We start from the raw sequence: 19,318 nt of genomic DNA, 5'->3' as shown, positions 1-19,318 counted from the left end.
TGCTGTTTCAGTGATAAAAAAAAACATACTTACCCCCCTCTTCGGAAGCGCTGTCTTCAGGTCTTCTCCTCACTCTTCAAGTGCGCATATCCAGTTCCAAGAACTGGACATGCGCACACAGATCCCCTCTCTGTCTCTGCAACGATAGTTGCAGAGAGAGAGCTGTGAGTGACAGGGAGGGATCATGTGATCCCTCCACACATGCGCTGTCCAGCTCTGCTCTCTGGAGCAGAGCTGGACATAACGAGGAAGAAAAGAACATGTTACAGTTCTGATGATGTACGCCAGCTGCAGCTGGCGTACATTTACATTACAAGTTTCCGAAAAATTTGTTTTTTCGGAACTTGTTAAATGCCGGCCCCGAGCAGTCACCATACTGTTGTATGGTGACTGTTAGAAAAAACGAACTGCAGCGAAAATTAATGGTTTGGGAGATTGAACAGTCGAACGGAGCTGTCATAAATATCAATTGCAGACTTCTTTCACCTATTTTCACGGTAAGTGCACGATAGTGCAATACCGTCATTTGTTAAATGTGCCCCTTAGTATTTTTAGACTTATTAATAATGTGTTTACAAGTCAAACAAACTTTTTTACCACATTTCTCAGATGCACCAGCATGCTGACCGCAACTTCTTCCGAATGAAGACCTCTACGGCACTACTCTTTCACGTCATCGCGACTTGTATTAATGTTAATTTAAAGCGGCAATGTCGGGTTAAGTGTTTAAACACTTAACCTGCGGGGTCCCGACATTGCCGCTTTAAATTAACATTAATACAAGTCGCGATTACGTCAAAGAGTAGTGCCGGAGAGGTCTTCATTCGGAAGAAGTTGCGGTCAGCATGCTGGTGCATCGGAGATGTGCACCGTCGGTATTCAGGTAAGTCTATTTAGATTGAAATTGTTTTTTCGCTTTCTTTTGTAGGTTTCCTCGCTGTCGGAATTGTGGCGATTACCACCGGTATTTTGTGTGAAATTGTGTGAAACATGCATGCAATTCAAGTTGAAATACAAATGACCCTTCCGACAGCCTACAATTTGAATGGCGGTACAGGGGAGGGACGGGACGTATGCACGTAGGCAATGTACAGTAAGGCGGGCCAAGCTCGAGTGCACGCACATTTGTCCTATTCAAGCTCTGGGCATCTCGGAGGCACATCATCTTTAGCCGTATCACTTACACCAACTACAGGGCAGGTGTAAGTGCCGTTTGATAGTGATAATGGATGCATATGCATGCTAGAACATGAGTTTGCAATTTAGACAAACTGTAAAAATGTCTTTTATGTCCACTAGGTATTAACAACATCCTTAGAAATGTACTTAAAGTGAAGTGAATAAATAATTTTTTTTTTTTATGTTTTTCGTTAATGACACTATTATTAACAGGTGACAATAATTGAATATTTTTTCTGTGCGCTTTGCAGGGACTTTATATTCCACATAGGTATTGTATGTATCCTGCAGTGTATTGTGTCTGTCTGTATTTCATGTTAAAAAGATGATTAAAAAATATATTTTTTTTTAAAATTTATTTTTATTAATAATTATAGTATTAAGAGGTATTAAAGTATTTCATGTGTTCTTATGGGACTTTATATTGTACATATGCATTGTGCTAACCTTGCAGTGTGTTCTGTCTGTCTGTATACGGCAAGTACCGTGTAGGCAGAGCATAATTATACAAGTACTGAAATGGAAACGGTTCTTGAGATCCTCTAGTACTTGATCAGGTTGTAGTTTGAGCAATTTCCATCCGATTTTAAAAATCGCAAATTGCGCTCACCTTGCTTTCCTTGATGAATCAGGCCCTGTGAGTTTAACAAACACATAATGAAACATGAACAAAAAAGGAGCAGAGGATATGGTCAGGGTTGAAAATCTTTCAAAATATTTCACTGATGTCAACATGAACAATCTTCTTTTAGAACAAGTTTAATTCAGTGACTTTATTTTTAACTCCCAATTCACACACAATCTTTCCAGTAAAACATAAATTAAATAAATTCAGTCATTTCTATTTGAGAGTGGAATTGATTGCTAAAAAAACACATTTATTTAAAAAACCCTTTTTTAGTGTTCTAGACTGATTATGACATATTCAGTTGTTTTATGCCTCAGTCTAAGTTGTTATATATTTCTATGTTCTCTACCTCCAGGACATAAAGTGTCACCTTCTATAACACACCTATAACTGGTATGCAGTAGTCATGTGAAGCATATTTTCGCTGGCCTTGAACTTTCATTTTAAAAGTGACAGGAATAATATTTTAAAATGGTGATCACACGGTTCTAATCACTAGTATGAACCTGTATATAGAGAGCACAATAAGAAGGAATATTACCTAAAGTTACCATTGTATTTAACTATAAATGTTCAAAACAATGGAAATATATTTTGAAAAACCTGAATAGCTTTATTTTGTAACTAATTGAAAGCTGCATGAAAACAATGATGTGCGAGTGCGTGTGTGTCTGTGTTTACATACATCACTCTTGCTGACAATTAGAAGGTATTATAGTGTTTGTTGTTTTTTCCTTACTTTTTTCTTCAAGTTGCCATTAATGCTAAGAAGTCTATTTACTAAACTGCGGGTTTGAAAAAGTGGAGATGTTGCCTATAGCAACCAATCAGATTCTAGCTGTCATTTTGTAGAATGTACTAAATAAATGACAGCTAGAATCTGATTGGTTGCTATAGGCAACATCTCCACTTTTTCAAACCCGCAGTTAAGTAAATATACCCCTAAGTATCATGTTACTAACATGAAAACCACAAGCAAATGGCAAATGGTAATGAGTAGAGGGTCTTCTGAACGCCCCTCTTCTCTGCATGCTTGTTTACAGCACAATCCCCCTTACCCCCTCCTTCGTCTGCCATCATGCACATGAAGTGAGGGCTCTGGCTCAGATCAGGTGATCTTCTCATTAGGAATGATCTTGAGTGCTGAAATGCAAATGTGTTCCAGCTGAGACTGCCTTGCAGTGGCATCCTTATCAGCTTTTCTTCACAGACAGATTTTTCAAATCAAAGATTGAGTTATAGGAGGATATCATAGATAATTGTCTTAGTGTCAAGAGAAAAATGTGCAAAACTTGCTGCTTAGAAAAAATAACATTAAGGATTGCAGTTTTAATTCTGTAACTGTAATGGAATGCTATTTATTGTCTGATTCTAGCATGTATCTTATTCATTTCTAATGACTCCCATTACTGGACTATTTCATTTTACTTAACCAGTGACTTAAACTGTAACATATGAAAAGGTGTTACCACAGAGGGTGATATATCCCAGGGGTGGGTGAGATAATGAAGGGGGTGATGAATTAAATGGGTGGGTGGTGTTGAAGAGGGATAATGGGGACTGAGGAATTAGAGAGAAGATGGGGTGGAATTGTAAGGGAGGATGTTGTGTTTGAGGGGGAATATGAGTAATGGTTTGGTGTGTGTATATATATAATTTATTCCTGTCTATTTAATAAAATGTCTGGGAAGTTTGGAAGGGAAGTTGACTGGAGGGAGGTCTAGCACTTCTAATCCTCTCGGTATGCTCCTTGCACACTGAGCAGGCCCCTATTGGCCATGCGGATGCTCCGTGGCAACACATACACTTCTTTACCAACAAGAATGGAAGGGCCTGAGAAGGTGCTGGCTCCAGGGGTCATGGCACCATGTTATACCTTTGCACTTATGCACAAAATGTGATACACCTACATATAAATGTTACATATGAATAGGTATATGAATAGGTATAGAGTAATATACATGGGTGATACAAAATGTCAGGCATTATAATCATTTGGGCTTAATCGCCCTTAAATACATATAATATCATCATCATTCTCTTTAATAGGCTTCATTATAATTTAAATTTTTTAAATGAAAGGTTTGTGCTATAGTGCAAACAGAAATACAAATGCATACCAACCTAAATGTTAAAAAGGGTTCAACTAATGACAGACTAATTGAATTTTCTCTATTATGCTCAAGATGATTATCATAAATATGATGCATATACAGAATAACAACTTTTGTTAGATGTATCTTTGCCTACAATTTCCTTTCTAAGTTTGTTCATTTATGAATTCTATAAATATACAGTCATTGTGCAAGAAAATGTTTTTTTGCTTTATTTGATTTTTATTTTACCTTTATTTAAGTTGAAAAAAATTGAAACATTGAATATAAGCAATGTTTATATATAAAATGATTATGTGCCATTACGAAGTTAACACACTAGCTGTATATATATTATATATACAGTGCATGAAATGATGTTATTATATATATATATATATATATATATATATATATATATATATATATATATATATATATACAGCTGCACAAAAGCAACAATGGTAGGGGCATACTGTCTGAACTATAGGTTGACCAATTGTATTTGGGATATCTTGTCCATTAAAATCCCTATTGGATTGTTTGTTATAAGTCCATTAAAGTGAACATATATCGGTTACCATGGTAATGGTGATCGTGGTGTATGGAAACGTTAGATGGACTGTAACACCTATATAATCTTGGGAATCCACTATTGTCTGCAAGAATTTTGAGAAAGTAATGATATGCGATACTGTCCTAAAAAGCCCTAGTTTTATATGAATAAGTATGAGATCGTGTGGCGGTCGTCATGACAACCACACAATCTGATTTAAATCTGGCGAGGCCTGAGGTATTGTACTCAATTAGAAAGGTCACATTCCAATTTCATAATGGATTATTTTTGGGAATAAGAGCGATCACGAATACGAATGGTTTATGGTTACTATAGTAACTGTGACCGTTGACACACGGAAGGTAGAGGAAGTGCTACAAATGCCTGTAGACTTATTAATCGGTTTTTTATATGTATCATTGTTTTTAGATTATGATTATCCATAATGGGCATACATTTACATAGCACTTTGCTATATGCGTTTACTGTTCTTAGAACAAATGTTTATTACACTTTTGATGTATTTGTTCAGGAATTAACAACACTATGCTGCCATTGGATATTGAGGAGGATATACAGTATAAAAAGCCATCCTGGATGACCCAGAACTACACTTTGATAAAGATCCCAGAGGAGGATTGAAACGCGTTGGGAAATATTTTCTACCCTGACAGTTGGGACAGTGTGAGATCTACATGTGTTACGGTCTATTTGGATCTGTATATACGCTATGTCTCCTACACCTTCTGGTAGGGGCAATTACTGCTTTTTATTATTTTAATACATTTGTTTTTAAGTAATGCACCTAGATTGAGTTCTTCTCTTTTTAGCTATATCTGCCCTGAAAGAAGGACATAAGAGGAGATACAAGACCTTCTGGTGTATGAATTCCGCCTGAGATGTGATCCACTTGTATTATCTGAGATTGATGTAAGCATACTTCCAATAGGGGTTTGGATGGAACCTATGGTGATTGAGTCTACATCTGTTTCTTTCACTTCAAGTGTTTTTTTGGGGTGTTTGTGACCTTCCCCCACTTGTTGAGGTATCTTTTTTTGGATACTACTATATATTTATACGTACTTCACTATTATATGTATCTTTCTCTCCCGGCTGACTGTCCTATTTGAGGACTACATAACGGTGAAGAGGAGAAAGAGAAAAAGAACTACAAAGAGTAACATTTTTTTTTTCTTTTGGACTAGTGAACTGTTGTTGGAACTTTTTATATCACATGTATCTTGCGCTTATTTCCTTCCTATTTGCCTGCTATTGAATTTTGCCATAAACCTGCAGGATTTAAGGCACACAAGCGTTTAAGAAATAGGCCCCTGCTTATCTTCTGTATTTATTGATATTCATGTATTTGTTCATGTTGAGTAGTTATTGATTTGGACACTGACTGGACAATTACTTATTGATCTTTTGTGCTGCTACAGGATTTTGTTTAGTTATCCCCATGACCATATAATAATTGAAATTGCTGCAATCTTGGATTCATATCTTTTTTTTTTTAGTGTGTTTTAATCAAGGTAAACAAATTCAGGTTCTATTGAATGCAACAGTTCAAATGTAGCTTTTACTTCATCTATAGGTGTAGATCAATTAGCCTTGTTGTTCTTTAGAGCAACGCGGCCAGCGCATTATTACCGTTACTGCTGTAATTTCTGTGTGAATTTTTGCCAGCGTCTCTTAGAGCTGCGAGCAAAAATCAGCGAAGAGATTACCATTGTAACGGTAATAATGCGTGGGCCTTGTTGTTCTAAAGAACAACGCGGCTAGTTGAATCTACTCCATATTGTTTATTTTCTTGCACTACACATATGGAAGTTTCATGTAGCGTGACACTTTCATATAAATAAGTTAATAACATTAAACATGCCAGGACTTGTAACAGTTACACTTCAAAGCCAGAAACTAGCACCCTCTCCCCTTTTTGCTTCCACCCACGCTTATGCCTAGATATATGAAAAAATATATTTCAATATATTAATTCCATTAAATGTCTTTTTATATTTTCACCCTCACTATAGTCTAGGCCTAAGATGAGTGTGAAGTGGAAGCAGGGGCGGATCTAGAAAACGACTGTACCCGGGGCGATTTAGGGGGGCGATTTAGGCTTATTGAATAAAAATGATGATAACAAATATATAATAAGGCAATATAAAGGCAACAGTTATAAATATAAATATAAATAAATATAATTTATATATAAATATAAAGGTAACAGTTTTCTTAAAGTAAGAAAGAAATAAACACAGCCTAGGTCATAGCACACTTGGTGTAATTTTTCTGCCTGGGGATGGCTAGAAGATATTGATAAGCCACAGAAGTGAACAATTCCTAAATCATTCTTCCTTGCCCAAATCCAACTGTGTTTCTATGTGACATCACTAAAAGAAGTGTTCTACTATGCTAGTCTTTAGTACAACAGTTGTATTGCCCTTTGCTGAAAATAAATCCAGTAGTGTGTTCTATAAATATCATAACCTTCTTATAGAATGCATCAGAGATATGCTATTTGGTCATCTAAATAGAATATGATTTTCTGCACATTTGCATAGGAAACATGATTACGTTATACGGATTCTTTGGGAAAATACATTATCTATATAGCCAATATATATTGATGATACATTTCATGTGGCTGATTCCACATGATTCCAGTAGTTGTTTCCACTGGTGTCCCCAATCTTTTAAGATCTGGGGGCTGAACAACAAAACACAGTTGACTGGCCATCTGTGACAAAAAAGCATACATCAGTATACTTTACCCATTGTTTACTTACACACAGTGATTTCATAGAAGCCATGTCTAACACAACTCCTATTTATATCTTACATTATTAATTATCCTGAGTAGGCCATAATTGTGACAATATCCTTATCAATACTTTATTTTTGTCATCCTCTCTTGCTACAAATATATATAAGCAGGCAGTGAATGTCAGGGAAGAGCAAAAACTATATATTTTTTATTTCATATTTTAACATTTTGTTTGAGTCATTGTCAGAGAATATAAGCACTTTTTAACACTAAAAAAATCTGTTCACTTGAGGAAGCATTGAAAATACAACAATCTGAACAATTAAATCTATATGGTCATATTCTGAAATGTAAATCACTAAAAAATGTATATGTTGTAAGTGTAGTGTTATTATGAAACTGTCACAGCTCAGTACTAAAACAATAACAATTTAATGAAATGCTTCCAGATTATAAAAATAATATAACAATAACTATGTAACTGAGTGCCTGCTATGCGACCACATTGAAAGCCCAGTGATATTCAAGGTTACACAGGCTAAGCATTATTATTATTATTATTATTATTATTATTATTTATTTATTTATTTTTATTTTTATTTATTCATAAGGCTCCACAAGGTGTTCGCAATACTTTTGCTTCAACCATCATCTGGGGGAAAGGGAAAGCAGTGAAAGGTGAAAAATGAACAGTAAAAAAACAAATTTGTTAAAATAAAAATAAAAGAGAGGGGCTTGTATCCCACAACAAAAGTAGCATTGGTGGATTTCGATAAATTATTATTATTTTATTATTATCATTTATTTGTTAGGCGCCACAAGGTGTCCGCAGCGCCGTACATAGTACAAACAGTAAACCATACTTGGTTAAACAGTACAGAACAGTAAACACAAAGTACCAGTGCTTCAGAAACTCCGGGACAGACAAATGGAGTAAGGACGGAGCAGAAGAACAGGTATGGAGACACGAGGGAAGAAGTGCCCTGCTCAAACGAGCTTACATCCTAAGGGAGGGTGGACGAAACAGACACAAGCGGGAGCGGTGATACCAGGGGAGAGAGGGAAGAGCGAGCAGAGTAGGTGAGGGGTTAGGTGGATGATTGGTAGGCTTTAAGGAACAGGTGAGTTTTAAGTGCTCGTTTGAAGGAGCACAGCTTGGGAGCGAGACGGATGGAGCGAGGGAGGTCATTCCAGTGTAGGGGGGCAGCTCGGGAGAAGTCTTGGATTCTGGAGTGGGAAGTGGTAATGAGAGTGGAAGAGAGGCGACGGTCAGTGGCAGAGTGCAGGGATCGGGCATAAATGCATTTGGAATAGGATCCTGAGTTCCAGGGCTATAAGAGCCCCAAAACTCCCCTTTGCAAATTTATTGGTGCAATAACGTTATATAAAGTGAGCTTTGAGATGAGCTTTTTATATATGGCAATGAACTTTGGGGGATGTTCTTACATTTCTTGTAAAATTATGTTAGTATGAAGCTTGCTGTGTGAAATAATACACTTGGGATTATTATGGGTTTGATGTGTGTTCTAATGTTTTTTTTAAATTGAATACTTGATTTTTGTTCTTACATCGCAATGCAAGACAGATAAGTAATACATTTTACAGTATTTGTAAGAATATTTATTCTATTACATTAAGTTACCTACTTCAAAGTATAAAATATTTTTAATATATAGTAAACCTGCTTAGCTTACATTAAATATTAGAAAAAATAACAGATTAGTGAATAGCAGGAAAGAGTTAATTGTAATATCTGAACATAATATTTCTACTTGTAACATTAATCAGTTATGTAGCTATCTTTTATCTTTAATTTTGCAGTTACAGTATATAATTTACCTCTGTCTATATGTATTTTTCCGCTGAAGGGACCAATTTGAATTGATTACATTTTCATCTTCAAGATGCACTAATCATTTAATTTTATAGTCATACATAACATTAATTGACTTTGTTACCATATAGCACATTAAATTTTCCAATTGACGGAAATGTGTTTCCATGTACGTAAATTAACATTCTGAGCTAGGAGATTTTTCTTTGCTTAGAAGTATCTTATATGACTATTGAAACAATGAACCAGGTTGGATTTTTCTATTTAAAATAAAGTTAATAGCACATTGCATCATTTTCCATTATACATTTTTAACATGGGCACAATAACAGTGAAGGTGTTATAATGTTGTTTTTTTATTAAAACTTTAAACAAGAGTAGCCCCAAATTGATTATTAGAGAATTGTAGCAAGAAGTGTTTTGTTTTTCCCAGAAAGCATACTAGTTACTGGGGTTCCATGTTATTACAGTTTAAGGTAGGAATCTTTAAATATACCAGTTAATTTCAATGTTTATCCACTAATAGGTAATATAAAAAAAATCCAAATTTAAAAAAAAAAAACCTATGACTGGTTGTCTTTCTTGCCAAAAACATTAAATTCAAGGGGAACTAAACTAAAAAAAATAAAATCATGTTGATAACAGTCAATTTTGCAAGATGTTGGTTCTTTTTGAGAATATTGCGGTCCTGAGTTATCTCAGGACGCATATCCATTTGCGGGGTCTATCTCATGTGAAAATGCTCTGCGAATGCACTAGGGAAGGAGTGGATGGACGTAGGCCACAGTTGACTACTCTCCTGGAATTTCTGGGAGTCCTCCCGGACTCCTGGGAGAGCAGGCAATTCTCTTGAATCCTGGCCAGTTCTGTAAATTAAATGGAGAGGGCGGGGCTTAGTGACGCAATGCACATGTCATCGTTTGCCCCCCCGTTTTTATTGGTCAAAAATAGTGATGACAGTTTAGGGACGGGGCTAATGATGCAAATCTCCAAGCCCCGCCCCCACACACCCACCTGCCCCCCGGTCAAGTTGCCTATGTTGGCAAGTATAACGTAGGCAATGTACAGTAAGGGCATTCCAGGGCACGCTAATGCAGATGAGGCTGATTCAAGTTCAGGGTATTTTTTAAGTATGTGTTTTTTAGTCATATCATTTGCACCAGATACTGAGCAGGTGTAAGTGCCGACTGTTACATGTTACTGTTACATTTGCAAGTAGGAGAAACTATAAAAATGCATTTTATGTACAGTATGCATTAAAAACATTCTCATTTATGTATTTCATGTAAAAAATATTACAACACATTTTTTTTATGATTATAGTACTAAGATTTGTTCATTTGTTTTATCAAATTATCAAATTTTGTTTTGCCTGAATTCCGATGGGACTTTATATTGTACATATGCATGTGCTCATCCTGCAGTCTCTGCTGTCTGTCTACATACAGCAAGAAACGTTTAGCCAGAGCATACTTATATCATACTTGCTTACTTTTTAAATCTGTACTCCGGGAGATCGGAGTACAGATCATGTGACAGAAGGTAGGAGGGGGCGTGGCAACATGATTATGTCACTATAGCCCTGCCCCTACCATAAAATACAGAAATTCAAGTTATTGAATAGTGGGGGCTTAATGATGCGTTTAAGCCCCCCGCCCATTCAATGCCATAAAAATTCGGCATTTTACAGGGACCGGGAGGATTGCCTACTCTCCCGGACTACCCTAAATTCGGGAGCCTACCGGAAATTCCAGGAGAGTAGACAAGTATGACTTATACAGGGCCGTAACTAGGGGTGTGCGGTAGTAGCAACCGCCCATGGCGCAATGCTGAAGGGGGGCGCAGGTTAGGAATATTTTAGGTTTATTTGGTTAAAATTGAGGGCTAAGGGGGCGGCATTAGTCTTTCTCGCCCCAAGCACTAGAATTCTAAGTTACGGCTCTGGACTTATACCCAGATTCAAATGGAAACATATCTTAATTTCTGCTTGTATTTGAATAAGTATATTTTTTGTTAAATGCAAGTAACATTCACATTGCGGTCAAAGATGAATCAGGCCCTGTATATTTAGTTTTGTCTGTCCATATCTAAAATAATGCCAAATGTAGTTTTTCCCACAGCCCACTGGCATTTTCAGTAACCAGACTGAATCTTCACAGGAGCCGACTGTTATTTTGTGCATACATTGGGCACACATTTACTACAGATTGCCTCTTACCTCTGTGTCCAAACACATAAAATCATTCCAGATTATTACTGACTGACTGTCACTATGGTGTTTAATTCTGTTATGTCAAATGTTTTGTGTGTTTGTTTTACCCAGATGTGATCATTTAAAAAAATCACAGCTAGGGAAGTTTCAGATAGGTGCTTTATTCAGCAGGCATTGTAAATGTTCTTGTCACACTTCTGCTGATACACTCCATGAATGTTTAGTATCTGGGATTGTGTGATAGGAAGGCCCCTACTCTGTCTGCAATGTGCAATCATATAGACCAAGTAAGTGTCAGTCTCTAGACAGAGCCGTAACTAGAAATTTTAGCACCTTGCCAAGAGGAAAAACTGACACCCCTTAGCCCTCAACTCTAACCAAATTACCCTAAAATATTCCGTATCCTGCACCCGCATTCAGCTTTGCGCCCTGGGCAGTTACTACTCTTGCACAGCCCTAGAGTCTAAAGGTAAAACACATGTGCCTGCAAAGTGGCCATGAGCCACTACCTGAAGAAAGCACACTGTGGGCCTGAGTCATTAAGGAGAGCAAAACATAAAAAAGGAGTAACTATGAAAGTGGGCAAAACCATGTTGCATTGGAGGGGGAGGTAAATTTAAAATGTTGGGCAGATTTATTGTTTGGGTAGGGCATGTCCTAGATTCACTAAATTTCAGTGTAAAAATAAAGCTATCAAGTATTTGTGTGCTACATGGAAAAACAGCCAGTATTTAACTTTTGTGCAAAATAATAAACTTTTGCACCCCTTGCATTGTAACATGGTTTGACCCGGAGAACATTTACTCCTTTTTTTTGCCTTACTTTCCTCGGTGACTCAGGCCCTGTGACTTCACAGATTAGGGTGCAAAATGTTTACCTGAGCAAAAGCAACAGTGCATGTCCAAATGTCATCTAATATGAAAGAGTAATATCAGACACCAGGTGGCAGGTGGTATCATAAAGATAATTAAGTACATTAAGAATGTTCTTATGGATGCACATTGATCAGTACAAAAATATGAACAGGCTTTTTTAAAGATTCGTCCACATTGACCCTAGGATTAAATAAATAATGGAAAATAATCTGAGGTAAAGGTTAATCATACTTGCCTACTTTCGGCTGGCTCCCTCCGGGAGATCACTGAAGAGGGGTGTAGGGGGAGAGCGGAAGGGGGCATGGCTTCGCAAATTGCATCATTTTGGCCCCGCCCCACAGTAGCGTAATGCCTGGTTTTGGTCTTTTTACACTGGTAAAAATACCCAAAGCAGGCATTACGTCACTGGGGGCAAGGCCAAAATGCTGCGATTCGTGAAGCCCTGCCCCCTTTGCCCATACACAACTCCATGCCGGCTCTGTTGTTTTTCTTATGTATTACAGGAACACATGATGTAAAGAAAATAACAATTTCTGGTTATTGTTGTTACTTGCTGTTGTTGCTTTTCCATGTTTCTGTGCTTCTGGTTTACCTGCTGCCAGGGACTTCTTCATATCATCTGCTTACCTGCATCAGCCGTGTTCACTGACTATGCCTAAAAATAATGTCCAATAATATTCAGTTACAGCCGCAGCTTAGGTTTAGAGATCAGATTATTTAATCATAGAGTTATGTAAAGAAACAATGATCTAATACATTGTTAGCTAGCAATTTATTTGCCGGTATACGTGTGAGATAGAGCCCAATGCAAGCAGTCCCAGTTATATATTAAGAACCCAGCCTCAGATCATATGGCAAATAAGATGTAAAGATATAAATTATGATATTAGGAATCTGAGATAGGATCGAGATTTTTACTTTGTGGAAGATCTATCCATTCCTTTCTATCCCCAAGCGGGTTTTATCATAAGACGTTAATTATACAAAAGAATTCTTAGGAATAGTGATGACCCACAATATATAGGAGATGGTCTAGTCACACTATTAAGATGTGAATTTATCTCCATACAAACAGAATCAAGGCGACGCTATTTGAACATAAACGGAGGAACTTAAATGATATAAGATTGAATTCCGATATTCTCAGATAACACAAGTTATAGACTAGGGTTCCAACTGGTACTAGTATATACAGGATATGGATTAATATGTGTTAGACCTGTAATGAATAACCATCTGAAGCCGATAGTCATCTACTGATTTTTAACCATATCGGTATATTGTACAATGTAATTAGTTTCCTCCATAGACATTTATACAATTCAGTCCTCTATCTTATAGCTAATATAATCAATTAGATATAAGGAATGTTAGGTGTCAATTGATTTAAAGACTGAGGTCCTCATTAAATGGACAATCAGCTTTTATTCTCCCTGTCTAATAAGCTGCCATCATTATAAGGTGATGGTTAGTATTTAACAAGGATGATTTAAAATAGGTAATAGATGGATCAGCAGCATTACCGAAGGGGGCTATGATTTTCCATGTTATATAACCATTCTGACACTAATGAATATAAGCTGGGGACTGTGTGTGATATAAGAAATGCTATACCGTCTCCGCGATTCTCAAGATAAACAAGCTGAGGGGCTTTATACGACATAAGAATGTTACACTGTCTCCGCAATTCTTAGATATAGAGATCATACGCTGTAGATACCATTGTTACAGCATTCACAATAATATAACTATATCACCCAATCTATTAGATGCGGACCTATTAACTAAGGACTTGCATAACTCTATGAGGTACCTTTAGACACCTTACATACGCTGCAACTGCATAATAAAAGGGGACTTACATATGTAATTCATCCGGGAAATCGTCAGGATGAGAATTTGAAAATCTGTCCCCGGTAATATATAACTGAGAGACATATCAGGCATAGCCAGTTTTTATACAAGTCATTACTACTTCAATTTTAAATCAGTTTACATATTTTCGCTGTTATTTTAAACATAATAATAAAGGTTAGGTTTTATATCATTTTGAGAACATAGAATTCTACTGAACAAACTCAATGGGGTATTCAATTGTTTCTGTTAACGCGCTAAAACAAAAAAAACCGAGCGCTCTAAAAATATTACCGTTAATACGGTAATTACTCGCTAAATTTCATCTCGCAGCTCCCTGAGCAGCGAGCTGAAATTCAGCCCGCTGGCAGCGAGTAAGTACCGTATTAACTGTTTACGCGCGCAAAATTACCGTATAATATGAAGTTTTTTTAGAGCGCTCATTTTTTTTTGTTTTAGCGCGTTAAAAGAAACAATTGAATACCCCCCAATGCGTATGTGGAGTTATTAGTGCATCATATTTAAAACCACTTCTTCCTTCTCTTCCTTAACTGCATCAGCCGTGTACCTGGCATTACTTTCTACATTTTCCTGCTCTACTCAATATTACACCATCTGGCTTGTACTTCCCAGCAATAAACTTTATGTGTTTCACCATATTCCCGGCTCTCTAGCTGTATTTCAGCATAGAAGCATGACACCTTTGACACACTAGAATATGCTCTAAAGAGCGAGTAAAGAAACTTCAGATTGATGTGCTATTATTACATCGAATTCTAGTGAGTAGCCCTACATGAGTGGGCGATGAACTAAGAAGAAAATACAAAAAATACAGATATATGAACTATAAGTGGGACTATATTACAATATATATTTATGTTAAACTATATTACACTATTGTGATCTTTCTTTTCTTCTATGTGAGAATTGAGAGAGTGACTATAGAGAGACATCAAGTCACAGTATGCTACACCTGACAATATAAGTATAGCTTTCTTTCCCTGCATTATCTGTATAGATATATAACAGCGCTTGTAAGGTTTCATAATTTTAGTATTTATCTATATGTTTTTTTGGGGTTTTGATGTATATCCTGAATTGGAGCGCTGTTGGATTTTATATATATACTTTTGAACTATTTGCTATACATACATCTTAATTTCTAAACAGCAGCACCATGTTATCTTTCAGAGTGAATCAAGCTAGTGAAATTTTTAATAAGGAAGAAATTCCCATTGAACATTTTGATGAAGATCTTGACACAGTACTTTTAAAGCTAGAAAAAATACTTTTAAAAGAAAATAAAGTTTGGTGGGAAGTAGCCGCGTTAGAACATTATCTTTCCAACCAATTGATACCTAAAGGTTTGAAAATTAATAAGAATCCTTCTTTTACTTCTCCATCGTTAGAGTTTAAAAAAGAATGGCAATCAGTTTTAGATTGGTGCTCATGTGCCCTTATTGAACTTATTTTAGAAGAAAGGAGAGCCAATTTGAGGCTTATAAATGAAGAAATTGAGAGCTTACAGTCATTAATTGATCCTTTTGGTGATTTAGATTATGTTCAAGACAGCATAAAAAATATTGAAGAAAAAATCAAAAAGAATACTAGAGAACCAATGATCAAAAAACAAAAGAAATTTAAAAGGGATAAGGATGTAATTAGATATGAACATAGTGATTTATTCAGAAAATGATCTCCCTGTCCTGGTACTAGTAAAGAATATCAGAAATATAATAGGAATAATGAAAGATGGCAGAAAATGGTAATAATACAATCAAGGAATTGATACCCTCCGCAGTTAGAGGAAGGAAAGATTTCCCATTGAAAAATAAGAAAGATATTAGGTATCAGTCTCGCAATTATGACAAGCAACATGTAAAAAGACCTCATAACGACTGGAGAACCACCTACAATAAGAGGAATTATAGAGAGAATGATATATATGACCAGTCGGAAATTTTTTCCTAATACGCAAAATAGAAATAAACCTTTAAGGGGTCTAGACTCCTCTTTTTTAGACATAGATATGGCTACATTGAGAAGAACCAACACGAGGAATTGGAGAAAAAGGAAATATTGGAACCAACTGAGATTGGTAGCACCTTAACAACTGAAAGTAATACAAACAAAAAGAAGAAAGATGTTCAAGATAAGAATAATAATAAAAAAGTCCTAGAGGGAGAAAAGGTGGGAATAAGAAAAATAAATTGAGGGGAAAAAAAAAAGGAAAAACTAAAAAAGAACAAAAAACAGTTGCAGAGAAATGTATCTAATGAGTCTGACTTGGTTAGTACAAGAGTTTCTAATCTGAGCAGTAGAGCTTTAAGTGATAGTGAAAAGTCATTGCTCTCTAATGGATTGAAATTCGCACCTACCACTTTTCCTGACTCCCTTTAATCGTTTATAGACATTTAGAAGTTTAGAAGAGAACTATCAAGAAATTTTTCTACTAGGGAGACACAAAAACTGCAGAAGGATTTAACAATCAAAAAGAGAAAGATGATGTTATGTACTTGCCCTTAGATTTGCCCTCATTCAAGATTGCCGTGATTGCCTCATGAAGTTTCCATCTTGGATCTGTTATGAACTTGCCCTTACAATAGCCCTTATCCAAGATGGCCAGGACTGTCTCATGAAGATTCCATCTTGGATCTCATTTCCTGTTTGGGCCTAGAAAAGGCACTTCCTGTTATGAAGCCTTTGCTCGGGTATTGTGTTAGTGTCTGAACCAGATGCTGCCACAGAACCTTGCTCCCTTGTGATTTGGACTACAATTCCTTGATACTTCTACAAGACCTTTATCAAAAGGGGGAGGGATGGTTATAATGAATCAAGATATGTATATAGATGAAGTACTGCAACAGTTAGAAGAGTCATAAGTTAAGAACTAATCCAACTCTTACTATAAGAGCAATATTTGATATGCTCACTAAGAAGTATGAACAAACTGGTACATTAGATAAAGATGTGGTAGAATTTTAATTTGTCAGCACTCATAGACCACCACCTCCAGCCCCTTGTGAAAGATACACCATCGTAAGATACAAGAGATATTCTATGTAAAATGGAGAATCAAAAATGGCAGGATGACTTTTTTCTTGTGCCAGCAGATGTCGCCTCCCTTTATACTATTACTTTACAAGAGAACGGTCTTCAATCTGTTGAGTGTCAAATTTTGATCTTAGTCTCAAACAATTTATTTTAGAAGGAATCCGCTTCATCTTGCAAAATAATTATTTTTATTTCAAGGACAGTTACTATCTTCAGAAAGTAGGCACGGCCATGGACACCAGGTTTGCTCTGAGCTACGCCAACCTTCACTATTGATGTTAATACTATTATGTATGTATTTTTATTCTTTTGGAATATGGATGATTTATTTATATTGGGCTTTGCAGAGTAGTGCTTGTTTCTGATTGGACAAATGGTGTATAAAAAGCCACATGAGAACAATCAGCTGACATGCAGCTTGAGAAAGACAATTATTGTCGAATCATGTTGGAGCATGTAAGCTGATTGATATTTTCCCTAGAAAGTGTGCATTTTCTGTGCTGAATAAGGACTTCTCTGGATTCTACAATATTGACATCCTGGGTTTCTTGTGGATATACTAACTGGGGAAAAAAGAAATTTGAAACAGATTTCCATGAGAGGAAGGCTGGGCAGCACTCCACCCTAAAACATAACTTTTATTGTTTATGGTTAAAAAATAGACCTAATAAAACATCATCAAACCGTAGGAAAATGTGAAATATTAAAAACAAAAACATAGACACAAAAGACATGTGTATAAAAACACTCACTGAGGGGGATATGGAATTCTGCAAAAATCATATAAGCTGAGCCTAGTCTAGTAAATGTGGCCCATAAAGTCAAAACTGCCACAATAAGCTCAGCAATAATGGACTATCATCTGCCCGATAGCTAAACTTTCCTGAGTTATAAATAATTAGAAACTTTTCGTCTGGATCCACAAATATAGATGAAAATGATAATGTAAGCTTTTATTTTATCTGCTATTATCAACAGAACTCATAATTAAAAAGCTGTCATAAAGACTATTCATACTCATATAATAAGATAGAAAAAAATAATCACGTAAAAATTCGTAGACTATCATTACTGTCAAAAAGTCCAGCGATGGAAAGAATCCATCCAGTTTTGTATATAAAGATAAGTTATATCTGGTTGTTAGTGTGCTAGATGATCATTCATAAATGTACTTCACTGATGAATACAAAGAATAAAGCAGGTATTTGCGTGCATCATGTATAGACAGACAGGAACATAGTTTTTTTTATAAAGCACAGCGTACCCGCTAATCGGACACCAACAATGATATTTCTTATGTAAAAAGAAATCAGATTATAATAAATCACCGCAATGAATGATTAGTGGTTAGGTAACCGAATGGTAGTTATTTTTAGAGATGCTCACTGACCCCCGTGTTTTGGTTTTGGATTTGGTTTTGGATTTGCCAAACTGCCCTTGCGTGTTTTGGTTTTGGTTTTGTTTGGTTTTGTTTTGCAATTTTGTTTAAAAATCAATGTTTTTGGGCATAAAATACCCAAATTTAGTGCTCCACATGTTTCTTGGATAAGTAATGTAATTGTAAAGCTAATAAATTATCAAAAAAACAGTTTAATTACTGGTAGGCTGTTATTAATTCTACACACAAACCAGATTGTCTTCCTCTCCATCTATGCATATTGGCAATGCAGCCGTCGTCTTTGGGTGTATCTTACACCCTACACTTATAGTTAAATATGTAAAGAAAGGCAGTTTGGTTTCTGTCTCTATAGGCCCCCCTCCACTTGTCGAAAATACAAAAAAATTCAGCCGTTATAGACTGTACAATATTAATTGAAATGGAGAAAGCCAGTTTGGGTTCACTCTGTCTATGAAACCCTACCCTTAAGGAGGAATTGTCCATACAGCAGCCTTTCAAGACGGTACATGATATGGAAATGCCCCAAGTCCCTTTTCTCTTTGGGGGTAGATTGCACCCTACACTTAAATAGAAAGTTTTAAAAAGATGTTATCGTCATCATCTTCAGCTTCATCCTCACCCTCATCAGTGTGTATGTCATCATCACAGACTATCAATTCATCGCCGCTTGAATCCGCCATTAGAGAACAGTCAGTGCTTGCATGTCTTGGATGGTGAAGGCCTTCCTCGTGGAAGATGTAGTTCATTTTTATAAACATCATTTTCTCCAGATTTTTGGGAAGTAACCTTCTACGGCGATCACTGACTAAGTTCCCTGCTGTGCTGAACACTCGTTCAGAGTACACACTGGAGGGTGGGCAGCTTAAG

This window comes from Mixophyes fleayi, chromosome 9 (genome assembly GCF_038048845.1).
Source record: "Mixophyes fleayi isolate aMixFle1 chromosome 9, aMixFle1.hap1, whole genome shotgun sequence".
Lineage (NCBI taxonomy): Eukaryota > Metazoa > Chordata > Amphibia > Anura > Limnodynastidae > Mixophyes > Mixophyes fleayi.
Note: the sequence above shows the minus strand (reverse complement) of the source record.